At 45.2% G+C, this 17,944-nt stretch overlaps 1 protein-coding gene across 3 annotated transcripts in view; it reads left to right on the top strand.

The window, feature by feature from the left end:
* Positions 1-16,185: 16,185 nt before the first annotated feature.
* Positions 16,186-17,944, top strand: part of SLC24A2 (solute carrier family 24 member 2) — an 83,366-nt gene continuing 81,607 nt past the window's right edge. For all 3 annotated transcript variants that reach the window (XM_053371815.1, XM_053371816.1, XM_053371814.1), the window contains exon 1: positions 16,186-16,418. The gene's annotated coding sequence lies outside the window, so the exon portion shown is untranslated. The remainder of the gene's footprint in view (positions 16,419-17,944) is intronic.

Here is a 17,944-nt window from a genome sequence, read left to right as displayed (position 1 = left end):
GCTGCTGTAGCTGCTGCTTCTACCCACAATGCATAAGGAGAAACTGTTCTCAGCAGCAATCCAAGTGCACCTGATTACTTAGTCTGATCTCTGCGAGGTCAGGGCTAATCAGTTTCAAACGCCAGACCTTCTGCTTTTGTTTAATATAGCCCACTGAGATTAAAATGGGATTAGAGCTGGACCCATGGTGAGAATAGCTTCCGAAGAAGCCGAATTCTTTTTTCACTGCTCTTTTGCAAAGGCAAAAGACTGAAGAGGAGGAAGTATCCTGTTTTCCTCAAGGGTCCCAAACTATCTACCAAAGGCACTTCTAACACAATCTCCCCACCCTAACCAACAGTTGCACATTTCTCTGTGTGTGCAGGCACATGTTCAGTGTGCCTCCAGCTTTGTGAGTGTGACCATAAATTTCACCTTCGTTTCCAGAGGTCTTTCTGATTCGATTGCCGGCTTTCAGATTTGTCCTTGTCACCAGCTGTCTCTTTTGCGTCGAGCCAGATGTGATTTTGGCCACATCTTTGAATCCTGTGATTGGGAGCCAGTGTGGTGTAGTGTTTAAGAGCGGTAGATTCGTAATCTGGTGAACTGGGTTTGCTTCCCCGCTCCTCCACATGCAGCTGCTGGGTGACCTTGGGCTAGTCACACTTCTCTCTGAAGTCTCTCAGCCCCACTCACCTCACAGAGTGTTTGTTGTGGGGGAGGAAGGGAAAGGAGAATGTTAGCCGCTTTGAGACTCCTTCAGGTAGTGATAAAGCGGGATATAAAATCCAAACTACTCTTCTTCTTCTTCTTCTTCTTCTTCTTCTTCTTCTTCTTCTTCTTCTTCTTACTTTAAACTCACAATGGCTGGAGACTCTGACCCAGACTGGGACTGCACTATGGGAGAAAGTGATTTTCAACCCATTTTCCCCTATGGTGTTTTCTTTGACAGTTTTGAACGTGTGGTTATCAGCGGAGCAAACTTTGCACCACAGACGGTCCTGATTTTGGACCCAGCTGTGGGAAAAGAGACGCATCTAACATCACACGCCTAGGTTGACGTTGCTGAAGCAAAGTAGGTGATAATATATAGCTTCTTGACATGAATTCTTGTTTCCTGACCCCTTGGCCCCTTTGAGTGACATGATAGCAATAGGCTGTGGCTCTGCTTTAGTGTGGGGCAGTGGCTAAACGCTTGCGCATTGAGCCAGAATGTCCCTAATTGAAGTTGCTCATGTGCCTCTCAACGAAACTTGGACTCCAGATATTGTCACCATCTGATGATGCAGTGAATGCTTAACCTGCTCATTTTCAAAGATCAAGCTGCAAAAGTCACAGGAGCGGGCCAAGTTGTTATTTTATGATTTGTTGGCAACCCACTTTCTAATTCGGAGCTTGCCTCTGTCCCATACTCAGTGTGAACTTCAACAAGCCACACCAGTGCCGGATTTACATATAAGCTAAACAAACTATAACTTGGGGCTCCACTCTCTTGGGGGCCCCAAAAAAATGTAAAGGGAAAAAACAGGATATACGTTTCCAAAATATAAGATAAAAAGCAAATAAAATAAAACCTACATACAGCAACCATGTTTTATGTTGTGTAGCTCCTGTGATGTAAGTACAGTGGTACCTCGGGTTAAGTACTTAATTCATTCCGGAGGTCCATACTTAACCTGAAACTGTTCTTAACCTGAAGCACCACTTTAACTAATGGGGCCTCCTGCTGCTGCCACGCCGCCAGAGCACAATTTCTGTTCTCATCCTGAAGCAAAGTTCTTAACCTGAGGTACTATTTCTGGGTTAGCGGAGTCTGTAACCTGAAGCCTATGCAATCTGAAGTGTATGTAACCTGAGGTACCACTGTAATGGGCTCCGCCTGATAGCCTGCTCCCTAAAATATCACTGATTTGCTGCTATTAATTCATGTTATAGCATGTTTCTAGAGACTAGATTATGAGTCTTTGTAAATTGTGTTTCTAAAGGAACTTTTGTTATTGTCAAATGCCAATGACCGCTCCTCGCTTAAAACGGGGGGCGACCTTTGCGTGGACGCGCGCAGCCCTGGATCTGGAGCGGCTCCATCAGCATACGCTTGGCTTTGCCTTCCCTCAGGTGGGATACCTGGAGGTCTCCGCCTACTTCAGTCAGTTGTCCAATCCCACCTGGAGGAAGCGTTGCCAAGGAGACCAGGCCAGGTAGGGGAGGGATTACCTGCCCACACAATAGAGGGAGGATCTTACCTGAGAATCCTCACTTGGCTCCAGAGCTTCTCCCACCCTACCCACCCTCAGTTAATGTCTTCTTTTGCAGGTTAACTTTTCTTCATAGGTTTTACAGGTAACTTTTCTTCACAGGTATGCGGGCGCTACTACGTTAAGGTCGCTGTTAAAGGGCCAGAAAGGAATTTCCCTGCATTGGCAGGTTTCGCCTTTCCCATAGCAAAACGTCACAACTTTGGCGGTATCAGGCCTTGGGCGGAATCCTTTAGTCCATCTTCCTCTTTGCGGCAGCGATACCAGGGTTCCCCATTAAAGGGGTTTCTGAAGGGAGGCTTTGGCCATACACCAAAAGGTCGTCATTGCTCTCCCCTGTGGCGGCGGCGTAACGGGGGCGGCTATCTCTGCTTGAACATATGTTCTCCAGAGCCGGCCCATCCCCCCCCACACACTGGATAACCCTGAAGCTCCATAGGTCCCTGGCTGGAGACTGGGGAGGGAGAACGCCCAATGCCTGAGCCAAGGTCTACCCACATTTGAAATTTAATAAAGTTGTGGCCAATTTAATCCCATAGCACGTTGTCTTGAGTCATTATTCCACATGACGGGGGGGGGACACCGCTCAGGATCTGGGGGCTCCGCCTGTCCACGCAATAAGTTTGCATTATTAAGTTGGTTATGACTAAAAAATCATTTCAAGTTAGAGCTTAATAATTATTTCACTATTAATATACTTCTGCTTAATTGCATTTCACTATTAATATACTTCTTAATTGTATTTCAGCTCAACAATTACTTTGATAAAATACATATTTTGTTATGTGCAAGTGGCTTGAGATACCTATTAGGTCCATAAATTACCATATAGAATATATTCAGCACAAAAAACAGTGACAATTTGTTGTGGACAAAGGACAGCTGGACATATAAAGGGCCCCATTACCTTCAGTAGTTGAGGGCCTCATCAAACCAAAATCTGGCTCTGAGCCATACCCTCTGGCTGGCTGCATGCACAAACAAACCCAATTTCTGCATTTTCCGTAAGTTTTTGTATCCATTCTTCTTTTGCTGGGACTTCTTTCCATTTTTGGGCAAGTAACATTCTTGCCATTGTAGTCGCATATGTGAATCAATTTCTATACAGTTTGAGTAGTCCTGTCCCTATAATTCCCAAAAGGAAGGCTTCTGGGTTTTCCCCAAATGTTATTTTCAACATCTTTTTCAATTCATTATATATCATTTCCCAGTAAGCTTTAACCTTACTGCAAGACCTTCCCCAACCGCAATGTAATACTAACCCATCTGCCAGGGTTGCTGACAGTTGCCATTACTGAAGTCATGTGCCTGACATGTTTTGAACATTCTGGTTATTCCAATTATCTTTTTTATAAATCCAGGAAAACAAATTATTCACAGTTCTCTAAACTTCAGACCCACTTCCTGAATCTTAGAGATATTACGGCTCGCTACTTGCAGAAGCTTACTCTTCCCTTGTGTTTGAAAGTGTCAGAATAAATGGTTGGGTCAATGCCATTATGAGAAAGTTTTGATCCTGCTCTAATTTCCACCACCACCCCGCCATTTATTATTTTTTTACCAGCTCTATTAGATTGGAATTACAGAGCCATTAGGGGTTTTTTAGGCTGTTATCCCTTTACGAACGGTGAGTGTCACGCCAGGGTAATGATTCTCAATTGCGCTCCTTTTGTGACGGACAATTTGCAGACTACTGGGAGTTAATGAATTTCAGGCTTTGTCAAGCCCAACTGCCACATTATGCCACATTTATTCTACATCTTCCCGTCATTCTGCTAAATGAGCATTGATTAGCTCTTGACCCGCTCTGGGGCCAGAGATTGCAATAGTAATTTCATTACCAATCTTTATTGTGGTGGCTAGAACCTCTTTATATACACACGCACACATACTCCTAAGAATATATTTTGTAAAATAACCTGTCTCAAGATTTCTGTGACTAATGAGGCAAAAAACAAAACCCTTAGCTGTGAAAAAAGAGTAAGATTAGCCTTCTCTTATGGGTTGCTGGGTTTTACAGTGGTACTTTGGTTCTCAAATGCCTTGGTACTCAAACAACTTGGAACCCAAGCACTGCAAACCCGGAAGTAAGTGTTCCGGTTTGCAAACATTTTTTGGAAGCCGAACGTGCTCCATTTTGAGTGCCACACTTCTGTTTTGAATGTTACTCTGAGTTCTGACTGTTTTTGCTATTTATTTTGCATTTTTGTTTTTGTGGCTTTTTTGTTTTGTTTTTGTGACTGTGCGGAACCCAGTTCAGCTACTGATTGACTGATTGATTGTGTAACTGCAGTACATTGTTTATTGCTTTCATTTTATGGATCAATGGTCTCGTTAGAGAGTAAAATTCCTGTTAAATTGCTGTTTTAGGGGTTGTTTTTAAAAGTCTGGAACGGATTAATCCGTTTTGCATTACTTTCTATGGAAAAGGGCACCTTGGTTTTGAAACGGACTTCCGGAACGGATTAAGTTTGAGAACCAAGATACCACTGCATAGCCTTTGCAGGGGTGATGTTGATATAATTGCCATGGCGGAATCAAGACTGCCATCAGTGGCTGACATCACTAGATGCCAGCAGAGAACAAACTACTGTCCCCTATGACGCCATGCCCTCCAAATGTCCCTATATTCCAGGGACAGTCTCGGATTTACAAAAGCTATCCTGGTTTCTGATTTGATCCTGGAATGTCCTACTTTTCCTTCCGACGTCCTTTTTTTCTGTTGGAGAAATGTTGGAGGGTATGGAGTTATGCATCCCCCGATCCAAGAAGATAAGAAACAATACAACCTTTAGAAGACATCTGAAGGCAGCCCTGTATGGGGAAGTTTTCTTTTAATGTTGAATGTTGAATGATGTTTTTATCATCATCAACCTTAATTACGGTCCAGAGACCCAACAAATCGTTACAAAGCAATTCACAATTCATATAGCCTACCTTCAGGTTAAACAAGCATTTCGTTCAGAATATAGGGACCATTGGTTCTTGCAACCACCGATAAAAACTTTGCCACTGCTAATGTTCTAGCATTTGTCTGGTCTTCCAATAGGAACCTGACATAGTGAGCCTCTGATTTTCCCGGGAAAGGTACCAGCAAGGGTAGTATCAGTTCAGCCCTGGCTTGCTCATATTTTGCACAGTGCAACAATGTTTTATGGAATCGATGTCTTGGGCACACGAGCAAAGTCTGTCCTGGTAGGGAACTCTTCTCAACCTGCCATCCAACACTGCAGAAGGAAAGACGTTTAGCCTTCGATAATTTGGTACTGTCAGGTTTTTAATGTAAGATGTTAACTTAAAGACATGCTCGTATTGTACTCCTACTGCCAGCGGACTACAGACTGCGTGTGATCGAGATCGCAAGTCACTGTGTGCATTATCCCATAATCTTTGCTTTAACGTCTTTAGGGCGCCTTCATAACCCAGGTAATACAGTTAGGGGGGTGACAGACCAATAGAGGTGGCTTTTCTAGCCATGGTTTTCTGCCATTTGCTGACAAACTCCTCATTGGTCAGGTGTTGGTACAAACCCTTCCCTAGATCAAACACTGAAATCCTGAGCCAATGTTTTAGGGCAGCCCACCACGCTTTAGTTGAAATTGGGCATTCAGCAGCTTCTAACAGAAGTATGGAGTTGGGGACACAGTTGGGTACCTGCAGCAGAGATCGTAGAAATTTCGCCTGAAAGCCATCTAGCCTTGGCAGGTTTTCATATGTGTTGGAAGCCACCCCTCTGATGAAGACTGGGAAGATTGGGGTGCCCAAACGTTTTTCAAAGAGAACCAGATTTGATGAAGTGAACATGCATGAGGGCCGGCCAAAATTGTTGAGCTTTTTCAGGATTTAACCCTAAAGCCACGGGGCCTGGATTAAGTCCCCAAAACATTTCCTCTGGAAAACAGGGACACTTAGAGGGTCTGGGGATGTTTGCTATTTATTGAACATTAACAGGGCACCTTAAAGGTGGAAATTGGCAGGAACAAGTGGACCCAGTCAGGATCTATAAGAAGGACCGATGTTTCTCAGCTGACCACAGCATTCTCAGGACCACAAAAGAAAGAGAGCCTACCTGTGAGTATAGCAGCCATTTAAAATTGTGCAGTGGTCCCATGAAATGGCGCACGTGCACAACTTATGGGTCTCTCATGTGCTCATAGTTCCCAGTGTGCATGCCCTAGCTTAAATAATATTGGTTCAGTTAAAAAATGGAAAAAAATAAATGGCCACAGGAAAATTGGGCACAGATTAGAATGCCAGTCCTTTCTCTTTCAGCAAAGGCATGGAGGCATGATCAAGGCCACCCAAACCTGCTGTTTTGAGGGCAGAGGTGGCAACACAGTTGCATTTTTAAATAAATTATTTCAAAATAAGTTATCAAAAGTTTGATGCAGAGACTTTTTTAACAGTCAAAAGAAATGCAAGGGAAAACTGACGATTGCATTAAGGGAATATAACATTTGTTGGCACTGCTAAATATGCTGTTCTATTTCAGAGCAATTATCACAGCAATTAAATGCCAAAAAACCAAAGGAAACAAAGCTAGGCTAAAGCTGTTAACTCTGTTTGAGGTTGCTATGACCTCAAGCACACACACAAAACTGATCAGCTCATGTAAAAAAAATAAAAAAATACAACTGAGTCATCTATTTGATCTTCTGACCTAACTAAGCCACAGGTTGAAAACAGCACCATCATAATCAACGTTTCATAGATGTTTCTGGATAAAGGTCTGAATCCTTCTGAAACAAGGCAGATTATTCCAAAATGCATTAGCCTTGCATGATCTGCAAATCACTAAAAGCTACTGTAATTAACTTCATTGATTGTTAGCTGTAGATTTTGTAAGCAGCAAGTTTTGTTTTCTGTGCGTTGCCCTCAGTTAAACTGTGCAGAACAGTTAAAACTATCTGGGCTAATACCATTAGTTTTCAAGCAAAATTTCAAACCTTTTCAAGAGCCCTAAGATTCAGGGAAGGGTTGCTGTCTTCTTAATGCACTCTTTTCCTGTGCTCTTTTTTAATAATAATTTTTATTGATTTTCCCATTTTTTCATCATAACATCCATTTTATAGATAAAATACAAAAGAAAAACATTTCTTTAAGCAAACTGCATGCTGTAAAATCTTTCTCCTGTGCTCTTAACACCAATTTGACAAACAAATATTTAGCATCTGAAGCTTTTTCTACATGGTGTTCAGCCAGCATGGACCCTCAGAGCTCATCTTCTTTGTTCTGTTTGAATCAAAGAAATATTTAGGAGCAACCAAGGGTGGTTTCACTAAAGCACCAGTTCTGAACAGCTGGTGCACAGAAATGTATTCTTGGTGAAATCCCTTAATGGCCCATGAAAATCTGAGGCTGAATACCTTCCAAATGTGATGCAAGATTTTCCTGATTTGGTTTTAACCATGCAGGCAGGTCGTTTTAATTTATATATTTATACATTCTTTTCATTGTGTGTGTGTGTGTGTGTGTTAATAAAACTTTTCTTACGTGGCTGAACTCTTGGAAAGGTGCAGGATGCAAATTATTTTTTGGTTAAAAAGGTCACCCATAAGGATGAAAGTGTTTGTATCAATGTGTCTACAAGGTGTTTAATTTATAATACAGTGGTACCTCGGGTTACATATGCTTCAGGTTACATACGCTTCAGGTTACAGACTCCGCTAACCCAGAAATAGTGCTTCAGGTTAAGAACTTTGCTTCAGGATGAGAACAGAAATCGTGCTCCGGCGGTGCAACAGCAGCAGGAGACCCAATTAGCTAAAGTGGTGCTTCAGGTTAAGAACAGTTTCAGGTTAAGTACGGACCTCCGGAATGAATTAAGTACTTAACCCGAGGTACCACTGTATTTAATACATATTTACTAAAACATCTATTAGTTCCCAGAAATGGGTGAAAGAAACAGTTGGGATTTATTTAAACAATCTTTGCAGGATCTACAATCCACCCTAGTTTTGTGATTGCAATTTGTTTTAAACTATTTTTTATGTTGTGTTTTAAATTGCTGTGACCTGCCCTGGGACTTTAAGGTGAAGGGTGAGATTATAATAATATTTATTATTTTTGTAGCCTTTCTGAAGTCCCATTAAATTCAGGGGGAGAGACTACAGTACATATTTGAATATTTTACTTTGAATGAAGTGGGATTTCAAAGTGCTTAATACCCCCTTGTTAGCCTCATAATCAAAGAACTGCTTGAAAATGCAAAAAGGGGAAAGAAAAATATGACCCAGTCCTATGTATTTGGGCTGTTTTCCAACCATAACGCTATGGTACTTGAGCTACAAGAATGGACAGCTTTAATTTAAGACATAAAGCAGCAGTACTCAGGTAATTATATTGTGCCTGCTTAAATTACTTCTAATATAATAAACTTGTCATAGTTGAGAGTAACTAACAGGTAATGGATTAGTGCTAATGGAGCCACTGCCCAAAAAGGTCTTAATTTGGTTGTTTGTACATTTCGCTCTCTGAATCACGCAGCCAAGACGTATTTATTATTGAAGAGTCTGTTGAAACATTAACTCTTGCCATTCTAAAGTGAGCAGAGGTTACTTCCTATGCAATACCTCAATCTCTGAGAATTTCACCGCTGCATTATTTTTGCTGCTGCATCACACTGTTGACACATGTTAAGCTTGTGGTCCACCAAGACCCCTAGACCCGTTTTGCTGGGTTTCCTCCATCTTATATTTTTGCATCTGGTTCTTCCTGCCTAAATGCAGAACCGGACATTGGTCCTGTTTTCACAGATGCCTATGGGAAGATGCAAGCGGGACATGAGCAGGACAGCACTCCTTCCACTTGTATTTCCAGACAACAACAGCAGCAACAACAACAATTTATTATTTATACCCTGCCCATCTGGCTGGGTTCCCCCAGCCACTCTGGGAGGCTCCCAACAGAATATGAAAAACACAATAAAATATCAAACATTAAAAACTTCCCTAAACAGGGTTGCCTTCAGATGTCTTCTAAAAGTCAGATAGTTGTCTGTTTCCTTGACATCTGATGGAAGAACATTCCACAAGACAGGCGCCGCCACCAAGAAGGCCCTCTGCCTGGTTCCCTGTAACTTCACTTCTCACCGTGAGGGAACTGCCAGAAGGCCCTTGGAGATGGACCTCAGTGTCCCGGCTGAACGATGGGGGTGGAGACACTTCTTCGGGTCTACTGGTCTGAGGCCGTTTAGGGCTTTCAAGGTCAGCACCAACACTTTGAATTGTGCTTGGAAATGTCCTGGGAGCCAATGCTGATCTCTCAGGACCAGTGTTATGTGGTCTTGGTGGCCGCTCCCAGTCGCCAGTCTAGCTGCCGCATTCTGGATTAGTTGTAGTTTCTGGGTCACCTTCAAAGGTAGCCCCGCATAGAGTGCATTGCAGTAGTCCAAGCAGGAGATAACCAGGGCATGCACCATTCTGGCAAGACACTCTGCAGGCAGGTAGGGTCTCATCCTGCATACCAGATGGAGCTGGCAGACAGCTGCCCTGGACACAGAACTGACCTGTTTCTCCATGGACAGCTGTGAGTCCAAAATGACTCCCAGGCTGCGCACCTGGTTCTTCAGGGGCACAGTTGCCCCATTCAGGATCAGGGTGTCCTCCACACCTGCCCGCCCCCTGTCCCCCAAGAACAGTACTTCTGTCTTGTCAGGATTCAACCTCAATCTGAGTGGTACTCAGAGACATGCTACCTCTGACAGCAAAGGCAGGGCTGATAGCCTCATCCCCTGTGAATTTGCCTTTTAAAGTCATCTGAGTTGGTTGTCGTCACTACACCCAATGGTAGCTATACATTCTGCCATACGCGTAACAAGTGTGTTTTTTTAAAAAAAGCTGTATCCTCCCCCCCCCCATTGTGAGCCGGAAAATTATTCTGCGTACGCCTCTTCCTATTCAACATCATGCTATTTGCATTTTGTTTCCTCTAGCCCTCTTCTTAAAATAAGGCGTGCGTTGTGAAGTATTAGGGAAAAAATGATTGCAAATTCGATCGTCTCTTATTTCTCTATCGCAATTAGCATTTAAAAGCCCGGCTCCAATTTGTATTTAAATATGCCGCCTTTGTAGTCATGGCAATCTCCTTCGCTTGCTTCTTCCCGTTTTAGAATGTACTGATTCTAGCTGCTCTTCAGGCGCTGCTCTCATCGGAGCCTCTTCTCCCACTCTCGCTCCCTCTCCCACAGATGCTTGTGCACATGTACCTCTGCCACCTAAGTACATGTAACAAAAGAGTCGTAATAAAAAATTGCCTAAAAATAGAATACTGCTCTGATAAACACCACTCACTGAAGGAAGTCTTTTGGGAAAAGGAATGAATGAACAATTATTCCTTCGTGATCTTCAGCAGGTGTCTTCATTCATGTGATACAGAAGTAAACCAAAAATACATGCTTTCCTCTTCTCACATTTATTTATGGGATATGCATATTTTACAAGGGACAGGAAAACGAAGAGAATCTTACAGTAGCCTACTATTTAATTCCATGGTGGGGTTTGCAAGAAGATCCTGTTGGGATACTGCCAGGGAGACAAAGGCATCATCAGGCAGGCCTCCACATCGTCTCCGGACGATCTCCCGGTCTCCCATCTGAACAGTATCAGTCAGTTAGTGACACGAGCCTCAGACGCATTCCAAGACTCATGCACGCCCTTTTCGCAGAGTTTCCACAACGGAAGATTCACCCAGAAGAGCATATTTACAGCTTTATTCAACGTTGGTCAGAACAAAGGAAAAACATGACTGCTTGCTTCAATGTCGAGGAAAACAGCCAGCTCCTGCCAACCTAGCAGTTCGAAAGCACATCAAAGTGCAAGTAGATAAATTGGTACCACTCCAGCGGGAAGGTAAACGGCGTGCGCTGCTCTGGTTCGCCAGAAGCGGCTTAGTCGTGCTGGACACATGACCCAGAAAAACTGTCTGTGGACAAACGCTGGCTCCCTCGGCCTATAGAGCGAGCTAAGCACCGCAACCTCAGAGTCATCCGTGACTGGACCTAACGGTCAGGGGTACCTTTACCTTTAATATCGTCACCTCTACCTGCTATTTAGATAAATAACATCTGTCCGGGAGCCTAGTTGTGCTGCCTTTCAATCCAGAATGCTTCTCAAGGCATGAATAAACTATACTTACACCAGCCCTACGAACCAGCATTGCATTGTGCTAAGGCAGCAAGTTCATCCCCAGTCCCTGACCCACTTCTCGTTATGTAACTGCTCTCCTTGCTTTTCATCCCATTTCATTCCTGCAGCTGGGATGTTCTGTTGCTTGGCTATGCATTTATATTCTCTCTCCCTAGAACGGCCCATCCTTTCACCTTCCAAGGGCAGAGAGGGATGAGTCAGGTGCAGCAGCAGCTGCGCCTCCGAAGAGACGCTGAGTGATGGCAGCTGGATATTCTGTCACCTGGCTGTGACCTCCTTCCTTCCTACTTGCCTGCCTGCCTGCAGGATTGCAGGTCTTTTCGCAGCCCAAAGACAAAGGAGGAAATGCCAGGTGCAGCGGCAATGTCTTCTCAGATGAAAAATGGGCAACTCCACTTGCGAAACAGGAAAGGCATTTAATAAATCCATCCGTCCTGTGTGTGTTTGTACCATTTTGTTCACAGAACTGAAGGCTAGCACTGAAGCACTAGCATGGGCTGTGCTGGTTGGGGCTGAAAACATCGGAAAATGTTCGGAGGGCTGCCGGCATAGCTGTCAACTGTCCCTTATTTGGTGGGAAATCCCTTATCCCAGCGCCGTGTACCGCTGCTGTCCCGGATTGATGATGTCCCTTAAATTTCCCGGGTTTCATGCTCACCCAGCTCGGGAGGGAAGCAGCAGCTCGGGGTCCTCCGCCTCGAGAGAGCGAGCGCATGAGCTGCCGCATCTCCGTCTCTCCCTTTTGCCCCTCAGGGGCGCGTTGTGAAAGATGAGTAGCGGTGGGCAGGCAGGCAGCCCCTCTCTTGCAAGGCTTCCGCCGCACTGCCAGGGGAAGCCGGAGGCGGCGGCGGCCTGAGGGAGGAGGAAGAGGAGGGGATGGGGAGGGACGCAGAAGGGCAGCACTTCAGCAGCCGTGGCGGCGCCGCAACCACTTCACGCTGGGCTTGCGGGCGGCGTGGGTGAGAGTCTCTCTTCCTCCCTCTTGGGTGGGGAAGGGCTGATGGAACTCAAAAGCTAAGCAAAATCCCTTATTTTGGCTGCTGATCCCTTATTTTCGAGGCTGCTGGTCCCTTATTTTCAAATCTGTAAGTTGACAGCTATGGCTGCAGGCTCCCTATCCCTGGAAGAAGAAGAAGAAGAAGAAGAAGAAGAAGAAGAAGAAGAAGAAGAAGAAGAAGAAGAAGAAGAAGAAGAACAACAACAACAACAACAACAACAACAACAACAACAACAACAACAACAACTCCATTTCAGAAAGGGGAGAGGGGTATAACACTTTGGGTATGTTATGCACCCCAACCCTATGAGTATAAATTCAGCAAGATTTATTCCGAAGGAAGTGCACAGCCCAAACACAATAGGAAGCGTCGTTCCCTGGAAGCAAGAAAATCCCCTTGAACTCAGCTAGGCAGGCTTCTGAGTCGACAAGGCTAAGAAGGAAAAAGTGCCCCCTGCTAACATCCAGCCTCTCGGAAAAGCATAGGAGCCCCGGGTGCAGTTTCCTGGGGGGCAAGAAGCCCCATTCCTTGCAACTTCTGGGTAGACAAGAACATGCAGGCGGGAGCAGCAGATTCTATGGTGCAGACTTGTCCTTGTTTAGGCATCTGCTGTTGCCTCTGTCCGTATCCCAATCCGTCCTCCACGATGCTCAGGGCACCCCAGCTTTAAGCGGAGTTCCTGGAAAGGACTTCCTGCCCCCCAAAATTAATAAAATATGGGGGAGCACATAATCATATAACATGACATAGCACACCCACCCACACCCATTTGGAGGGCAATGCCTATCAATTTGGCAATACATATCAATTTTTGAGGGGGGGGTCCAAGGCACCTCAGCATAGCTGTCAACGTTTTCCTTTTTTTAAGGGAAATTCCCTTATTCCGAATAGGATTCCTCGCAAGAAAAGGGAAAAGTTGACAGCTATGCACCTCAGCCCCTAGTGTGGCAGTGACCCAAAGGGCCGCAATAAATGTGATAAAATGTACCCCTGTAAATCCTTGAAATCCTTGAAATCCTTGATAAAATGTACCCCTGTAAATCAATTAGAGAAGTTATGGTAGCCTGTTATTTTATGCAACTGATGATTTTGCAAGTTGCCACCCCCCATTGGGGCAGAAATACAGCTAATATAGTAAAAGGTAAAGGGTATCCCTGACCATTAGGTCCAGTCGTGGCCGATTCTGGGGTTGCGGCGCTCATCTCGCTTTAGCTGTGTAGTAATCACATCACCTTGCGAACAAAGGTCCATATAGTTAAAGCTATGGTTTTCCCAGTAGTGATGTATGGAAGTGAGAGCTGAAGAATTGATGCTTTTGAATTATGGTGCTGGAGGAGACTCTTGAGAGTCCCATGGACTGCAAGAAGATCAAACCTATCCATTCTGAAGGAAATCAGCCCTGAGTGCTCACTGGAAGGACAGATCCTGAAGCTGAGGCTCCAATACTTTGGCCACCTCATGAGAAGAGAAGACTCCCTGGAAAGACCCTGATGTTGGGAAAGATGGAGGGCACAAGGAGAAGGGGACGACCGAGGACGAGATGGTTGGATAGTGTTCTCGAAGCTACCAGCATGAGTTTGACCAAACTGCTGGAGGCAGTAGAAGACAGGGATGCCTGGCGTGCTCTGGTCCATGGGGTCACGAAGAGTCGGACACGACTAAATGACTAAACAACAACAATCACAAAGATACAGCTGAATCACAAAGATGCAGCTCAAGTTGTTACATGGTGCAAATGGCTACACGTAACACAGATTCCCAACATGCACACTAACACAATGTAACAGAACACAGCAGGAATCAGAACTTAATCAGCAGAAATTGCCAGTGTTTATTGCACACGTGTATTAATCATGAAATGAGGTAATAATGTATATGACTGGTAAAAATTGAAATGCTTTGTTTGAAACTTTATAAATAGTTGTGCCTGGACCACCGGACAGGGTTGCAGTTTTGCAGAACGATCAGACTGTAACCTATTGCTTTGCAATAAACAATGTTGGACTCCTAACTCTTCATGTTTCTGAGTTTTATCTGCGTAAACTCAGGAGATAAGCCATTTTTCAGCTTGCAACACTAGAAGTTGGCTCCTGAGGCTGGCAGTCAGTGCAGACAACTTGAAGCTTTGATGGACCAGGTGATCTGGGCGCTTCCTGTGTTTCTCATCCTCTCTGAGGCATAGATGGAGCCGACTCCTGGGGGCTGAGGTTCCTTCGTACCCCCTGCCCCAAATAATATAACTGAGGGGGGCTGGGTCCCCCCAAAGTTGATGGGCATTGCTATCTGATTTGCATGGATTTGCATTGATTTTTATTCCTTTAGTGAGTGGCAGATGCCCCTCTGAGGGCTTAGCCAGGATTTTTGTTGAGGGGGGGCAGAATCTAGACTTGTATTGATTTGTATTGGTGCAGCCAGTGGGGGCAAGCATGTTTGAAAAGCGTTGAAAATACTCAATTATTTGAGGTTCTGCCACACACCGCCAGCAGAAACTTCCCCCCTCCATGATGTCCTCTACTTTTTATCCGTTATTTTCCAACTTTGATTTCCTATTAAAAAAAAAAACACCTTTGGCTGTCCTCCCCCCCCCCCCACTTAACAAAAATACGCCCATTTTTTGGATTTTTGTTGTGTTTGTTTGTTTGTTTTTTTGGGGGGAGTTGTGAAGCTTTTTTGAGGGAGATCACAGGTAAAAACAAGACCTGACAGGGGCAGGTATTTTTAAGGGGAGCAGGTTAAACTGAATATTTAATTGTTCATATATGGTGGGATTGCAAAATTGTTGAGAAGTATTGGGAAATGATTTATAATGAAATAAAGAAGTTGTTTAAAACAACCTTTGTCCAAAAACAAACCCAGACGCTTAACGGAATATGCTGAAATGGCGAAACTGACAATGAAATTAAGAGGAAGAGACCACAAGGGATTTAAGGAAGACTGGAAGGACTTTATTGCATATATACAGAAGCAGTGTATAGTTTAATACATTGGTAGGGTTTTGAGAATACTTGTAATTTTATTATGAATGGACAATAGGTATGGTTAAAACGGGCATAGGCAAACTTGGCCCTCCAGATGTTTTCGGACTACAACTCCCATCATCCCTGATCAGTGGTCCAGTTAGTGAGGGATCATGGGAGTTATAGTCCCCAAAACAGCTGGAGGGCTGAGTTTGCCTATGCCTGGCTTAAAACTTTATAATGGACGTGTAGTACACTGATATACAATGGAACCAAGGAAGGGAATAGGGGGGAGTCAATCTGTTTTGTTTTTGTTTTTATCTTTATTATTGTTTTTGTTATATTTTATATGTTTTAATGTTGTATTTCAATCAATTGTTTTTATACCAGGTCTTAGCCGCCCTGAGCCCGGTTTTGGCTGGGGAGGGCGGGGTATAAATAAAATTTATTATTGTTGTTGTTGTTGTAAAATTAATAAAATGTTATGTGATAAAAACCTGAGTATTTGAGTATTTTTTTTAACGCTTTTCCATAATGTTTGAGGATTGGGGAGGAGTGTAGCTGCCCTGAGATATGGACAAGGCATATAACTATGAACATGGTTTATTGTGGAAAAGGGACGCAGACATGTCGAAATTGAAATTTAATTGAAACTCTGAGGTAAAAAGCTGAGGGGGAAAAGAGCGCGAGGCGGGCGGGGGGCGGGGCTTGGACAGAGCGCGGGAAAAGGCGGAGGCGGAGAAGCCCCGCCCCGAGGTGGGGGATGAGAGGCTCCGCCCTCCTGGCTCGCCCAGTTCCCCTGGGTGGGCGTGGCTGGGCTGGGCTGGGCGGTGGGCGTGGCTCCCCGGGAGGCTCTCCTGGTCCTCTTCCAGGCAGTGGATGCTGCGCGTCTGGCGGTGCCGGTCGGTCTCTCCCGGAGCTGCTGCTGCTGCTGCTGCTGCCGCTGCCGCGGGTCTGCCTGGCCGGGTCCGAGGCGTCTGCCGCCGCCCGCTGAGCGCGCTGGAGAGGAGAAGGTTGAGTTCTTGCGCTGGGGGACCGCGGAGGGGCTTTCCACTCATGCCCGGGGACGGAAGGCGCAGGGTGGTAAGTTGTGCGGGGAGGGAGCGGGCGCCTAGGATGCTGGGGGGGTCCGCGACCTCAATTGGGGTTTGCATTCATTGGGATTTGGGATTTGCATTCATTGGGATTTGTATTAATTGGGATTTATAGGCTGCTCTAAGTGCCCCACTCCCCACCCGCTTCCTGGGTTGGCGCTGCCAGTTTCAGAGAATCCTGGAATTTGCAAAAATCGGGAGGGACCCCTGAAGGTCATCCAGCCCAACCCCATGCAATGCAGGAATGCAGTGCAGGAATGCAATGCAGGAATAAGTAGCCGCCCCGCACGGGGATCGAACCTGCAACCCTTGGCGTCATTCGCACCCCTCATTCTCACCAGCTGAGTTATCCAGGCAGAGAGAATCCCAGCTTGCAGTTTTGCTGCTTTCCTTATCCTGCTGGATTTCTTCACTGGCTCCGTTATGAATGACCCTCCTTGTCTAAGGAGCTCTTCTTAGAAGGATCCTGGAATCGTAGGGTTGCAGAGCTGGAAGGTACCCCTGAGGGTAGTCGAGTCAGACCCCCTGCAATAGGCAGCTGTCCCATACGGGGATCGAAGCCACAACCTTGGTGTTATCACCACTTGTTCTAACCAACTGAACCATGAATTCGTTTTGCATGGAGTTGAAGCCCTGCCAGATTCCCAGAGGAAGGGTCATTTGCCCTCGACAGAGAACAAGCAGCTTCTTAAAATGGGACAGTTGTTTCGATTTGCTTGGCCCCAGCACAGAACTGTGGCACAGTCCTATGCAGGTCTACTCGGCAGTAAACCCCATGGAGTTCAAATAGGATTTGCCCCCAGGCAGGGGTGGCAGCTTCAATCAAATATTGGGAGTGGAGTGGGGCTACCCCCTCCACATAATCGCTAACAAGACATGCCACACACACACCCCATTTGAATGGCAGTGCTAATCTGCTTGGGGGGCTTGCCCCCCCCATCAATAAAATCAGTAAAAAAAAATCCTGAGATTCTGCCCCCCCCCCCAACATAAATCCTGGCGTATCCATGGGTAGTCCCCTCCAATATTTTATTGGGGTGCCAAAGGGACTTCAGCCCCTAGGAGTTGACTCCTTTGCTCCCAGGTAAGTGTGCCTAGGTTTTTGCAGTTTTCCTTAAGGGGTTTTCCTTTGCCGTGGCTGATTTGCTCCAGTCATCCTGAGCGTTGCAACTGAAGAGCTGTTTTGTTTCGGAGAATGAGATGGATACGGTTAAATCCCTCTCTCTGGGAAAATAATAATTAAAGGGACATCCATGCAGTAGGGAAGGTTTTGTTATTGTCTTTCGGTCGGACTGGGTTTCTGATTTGGAGAGAAGCAAATATTTCAACTGCACCATGATACGCCCTGCGGATGGTAACTTACAAAAAAAAAAAGTACAAGAAAGCCTGAGTCTGTACGGTAATAGGATCAGTTTGCCGGGAAAAGTGCACAGCAGAGTCTGAGGGATGAGCAGAGGTCGGAGGAGGAGAGGCTTAGAGAGTAATTAATTCCTCGACCATAAGTATGCCATGACT

Source organism: Podarcis raffonei, chromosome 17 (assembly GCF_027172205.1).
Source record: "Podarcis raffonei isolate rPodRaf1 chromosome 17, rPodRaf1.pri, whole genome shotgun sequence".
Lineage (NCBI taxonomy): Eukaryota > Metazoa > Chordata > Lepidosauria > Squamata > Lacertidae > Podarcis > Podarcis raffonei.
This window is presented reverse-complemented; position numbering and strand designations above follow the sequence as displayed.